The sequence below is a fragment of the Ipomoea triloba genome, chromosome 12, assembly GCF_003576645.1.
Source record: "Ipomoea triloba cultivar NCNSP0323 chromosome 12, ASM357664v1".
In the NCBI taxonomy this organism is placed as follows: Eukaryota; Viridiplantae; Streptophyta; class Magnoliopsida; order Solanales; family Convolvulaceae; genus Ipomoea; species Ipomoea triloba.
In genome coordinates this window covers 4,855,300-4,860,095 of record NC_044927.1, presented here as the reverse complement: position 1 = coordinate 4,860,095, position 4,796 = coordinate 4,855,300, and positions in this window count along the sequence as shown.

The following is a 4,796-nucleotide window of genomic DNA, read 5'->3' as shown; positions in this document are numbered from 1 at the left end:
ATTTAGTTTTGTTTGCTATAACCATGTTATGATCGAACTAGCTTCACAAGAATCAATCCGAGTTAGTGCTTGACCAACCATTCCCTGTGGATCGATAACCCCGGAATACTCCGGGTATTTGCGTGTACCTAAAAGCTACAACCAACCATCTTGAATCCATGCTTGTTCAGCAACGAGCCAGAAACAAGATTCTTCCTAAGGTCCGGAACATACAGCACATTGTTCAATGTCAGTTCCTTCCCGGAAGTCATTTTCAAAATCACTTTGCCCACGCCCTCCACAGCGGACTGAGCAGAATTTCCCATCCAAACCTTCTCGCCCTCAACGGCTTCAAAGGTGTTGAACATCTCCCGGTTGCAGCATAAATGCCTCGTTGCACCGGTGTCAATGAACCACTCGCGCGGGTTGGAGCCCACTAGGTTCACCTCCGTGACTATAGCCGAAAGGCTAATCTCGGCCACCTTTTGGCTCACATCACCAACTACGTTGGCTTCAGAACCATTTTTCTTCTTTGGAGCCTTGCACTCCGTAGCCTTGTGGCCAATCTTGCCACAATTGTAGCATTTCCCTTGGAACTTGCCTTTGGAAACGCCACCTCTCGGACCCAGCTTCTGCTTGCCCTTTTTGGCCTTCTTGGAGCTCTGTCCGTGCTCCACCACGTTGGCCTTGGCACCTCCCACGAGAGGTCCCTTTCCATCACTGTTCATGTTCCCCTCTTCGACTTGGAGTCGCTGGATCAGGTCCTCCAGGCTCATCTCCTTTCGCTTATGCTTTAGGTAGTTCTTGAAGTCCTTCCATCCTGGAGGCAGTAAGTGGATCATCGATGTCACTTGGAAGGATTCACTAATCACCATGCCCTCGTCATGGATCTCATCGAAGAGCAACTGCAAGTCTTCGGCCTGACTGAGCACAATCTTTGAATCCACCATTTTAAAGTCGAGGAACCGGCCAACCACAAATTTCTTTTGCCCGGCGTCCTCACTTTGGTACTTGTGGTCCAAATCTGCCCACAGCGCCTTGGCTGTGTCAATTTTACGATAAACATCGTAAAGGGAGTCAACTAACCCATTCAGAATGTAGTTGCGGCAAAGGAAGTCAGAATCTTTCCAAAGCCCAACAGCCATTACCGAGTGAGGGTCTTGTTCCTTAACCACTGGAACCGTCTCGGTCAAGAACCTTGACAAGCCGAGAGTAGTGAGGTAGAACAGCATCTTTTGCTGCCATCTCTTAAAGTATGAGAGGTAGAACAGCATCTTTTGCTGCCATCTCTTAAAGTATGATCCCGAAAACTTGTCCGGCTTTTCAGCCCTCTTAAAGTATGATCCCGAAAACTTGTCCGGCTTTTCAGCCGAACCACTTTATGATCCCGAAAACTTGTCCGGCTTTTCAGCCGAACCACTTGGTACCGTAGAAAACTTGTCCGGCTTTTCAGCCGAACCACTTGGTACCGTAGAAAACTTGTCCGGCTTTTCAGCCGAACCACTTGGTACCGTAGGTACCCTCATCGTGGGGATATACCCCTCAGAGCTGACACCCCCTTGTGAACCTACATTCACTGGTGCCTGGGAAGGTGCAACAGTGTTGCCGTTCCCACCATTGTTGTCACCAACGACATTCGGATTAACACCCTCAGTGTTTTTTATTTCTTTCCAGAAATTTGAGAATCAGAAGGGGAAGAAGTAGATAAGGTTTTAAGACTGTTACAAGGTTGATCTTGAAAATACAAGGAAATAACGGAAATACAAACAGAAAATTATCCACGAAGGACAATATTACAGGAAATATCACAACCTACAAAAGGTTGAAAACCTGAACTACGGTTGATGATGAAATCCGGACGATCTCGGGTGGTTGGAAGCACGAGTCGTGTTGCCACTCTCCTTAAAACCTTATTTACCGCCTCCCGGGGTGCTGGAGCGTTGCGGTCTAGGTTTCCCAGGATAAAACGTACTACGATCCAATCGTTCGAGCACACGAACTTGGATCCGGCGAACTAGGAACGTGGGTTCAACGCAGGTGGCTAGAAGGAAATGTGAGCAGAGTTTTGAGGAGAAAGCAGTGTATTGCAGTGTGTTCTTAGTGTGTTCCAAACCTGCTGCTCACAACGAATATATAGTGGAGGAAATGGATCATAGCATTAATCATGGCATTGATAATCCATTTGTAACCTCCTCCGACTAGCAGAATACTTAATTATGTCATTAGCACACATTTACACCCACTACTAAGTCCATTATTCACGAAATAACTCTGAAAATAATGATTGGAATTAATCAAATTAATTCCGTAATATCAAGAGTCATTTCTGAACGGACACAGTAGGTGAAACGTCGCGTTCGAGAGGTTACTGGAGTCGCAGTACGAGACATGGTTCAGACTGTGAACCATCGAGACATCGCCGTGCCGCGAGACGTCGAGAAGTGCAAGCTTCGAGACATCATGCCGGCAGCGAGATATCACTTCGAGACATCTCGCGGCAGCGAGATATCGCACTGGTCCGCGAGACATCGCACTCGCACGCGAACGACCTTCGAGAGGTCGACTCCGCTGAGCTTCGAGACATCGGTTCGATCTCATGTGGTCTGAGATGGAAAACTCGTTCGGAATTTTGGCATAACTATGCCCGCAAGGCCAGCCACTTTTCCGAACGACATTCGTGCCTGCACACAAGTTCAAGCCTTTCCGAACTCATTTTGGGATTTGATTTGCACCCCCCCTACGCGCGAGAGAGAGCCTCTATGCCATACAAGTCAATTAGCCTTCAAAAGGCTCTTGTATTTATAGTGGGGCAAATCTTCATTCTCAACCAATGTGGGACAAAGCTAATAAACTTTTCCTCACTTAAAATTCCATCTCAAATGGGTCTACTTTGAGAACCAATTTCTCATTCACCCATTATCCATTTTGAACGTATAATATATCGATCTCTTCGTCTCACTACGAAGAATCCGAATCCACTTTGACCCGATCCAAATCGGATGTGGACCCTACATATATTTATACCACAAAATGGCCACTTAAAATGCCATTTTAGTGCTATTTTTCCAACAGTAATATCTATTATAAATATGTAGGTATAATGAGTTATATCAAATGTCTATACGGGTGTTATACAATCCATTACATCTATATGGTTGTACTATGTATAATCGGTGTTGGAAAAAATCTTTTAAATTATGAATTAAAATACATAATTTTATACAAAGTGATATTTAATTTTGGGATATATAATCTAAAGTTTCCATAAAACAAATCATATTAGCATTTCTTATTATAATAGCAATTTTTACTAATAATGGAGATATTTGATAAATGACAAATCTGATAATTTTGACAAATTTGTTAGGTTAAGTGTTTGGCAAATAGTTGTTAGTAAATTTGATTAGCTAATGGCATTAGCTGATTGTAGACAGATGTTTGGTAAATTAGTTGTTAACTGATAATTAATTATATGTAAAATGACATTTAACGGTATAATTTATTTTCTCAAAAAGTTGATTGAAAAAATTGGTTTGAGTAGCTTTTTAAATTTTAGCGTTTTGAAGCAATAAGATGTTACAAAAAGTTGATTAACGAAACACTCATATTGATTGTTTAATCAAGTCAAACAACTCATAATAGTTAAACAAGTCAAAATTGACTGATAAGCTAACTATGTTACCAAATAGAGCCAAGTCTTCTATTAACAATAATACTATTTTCCTTCTTAATTTTAGCTCCTAATGCTATTCATTAGCTATTAGCTAACATAAATTGATTGACACCTCTCCCAGCCATATTGACTGTTTAATCAAGTCAAACACTTATATTTATTTATTTATTTATCAAGTACAAAAAGAACTAATAACATGTGATGTAATAAGGCCATAAGGGGAATGTAGCATCACTCTTTCACAATAACATATGCATTAGCATAATAGGGCGAAAAATGTTGAAATTTAAAAGGAAAAATTACTTTTTTTCCATGAATTATAGGCTTATAACATTCCCTCCCCCACCCTCATAAAGTATTTATGTATCTACATTTGCCCCATCAATTATTTTAAAAGTGACGTTTCCCCCCTTTGATGTTAAATATTCAAATATTATTTTTCTTCTCCAATAAATTATTGTTTATATGTAGTGATGACAAGAGTTCGATGTGAATTGAATCAAACATTGTAGCAACCGAACCAAAACAATGTGGACGGTTCTGGTTACGATTCATAATTGAAAAAAAAAATCAATTAAAATAATTGTTGAATTTAGACTATTTAAAAATAGAAAATATAAATTATAAAATTTAAAAGAAAAAAAAATGAACCGACAATTCAAACCGAAACTGAAACCTAAAAAGTTACAGTTCTTATTTATCATTTATCAGAACGTAAACTAGAACCAAACCACAATCATATCCACTAATATTGCTATTATTGCATATACTCCATTTCAATAAAATACAAAGTAAATAAATTTGGATTCTCCTCTATTTGGCATGCAATTTGGGCATTTTCTGTTATTAAGTTTGGTTTGCAAGACATTTTTTGATTCTAAACTTTGCCCACAGTTTAGAGCTATAATCTAGAGATTAAAAAAAAAGTAGAATAAATTAATTTTATAAAATTATTAAAAAAAGAAAAAGACAAATATTATGTGTAGTCAAGACGTGGAAAAGGAGAAAATGTGGTCTAGTTTGGAAACTTTAGAAGGTCAAAATGTAATATCAAAAATAGGAGGGGCTCATTCAAAATATCCTGATGTGAGAGGTTAGCGACTCACCTACACACATAAAAATATCTTTTCAGTTAATCAATTCT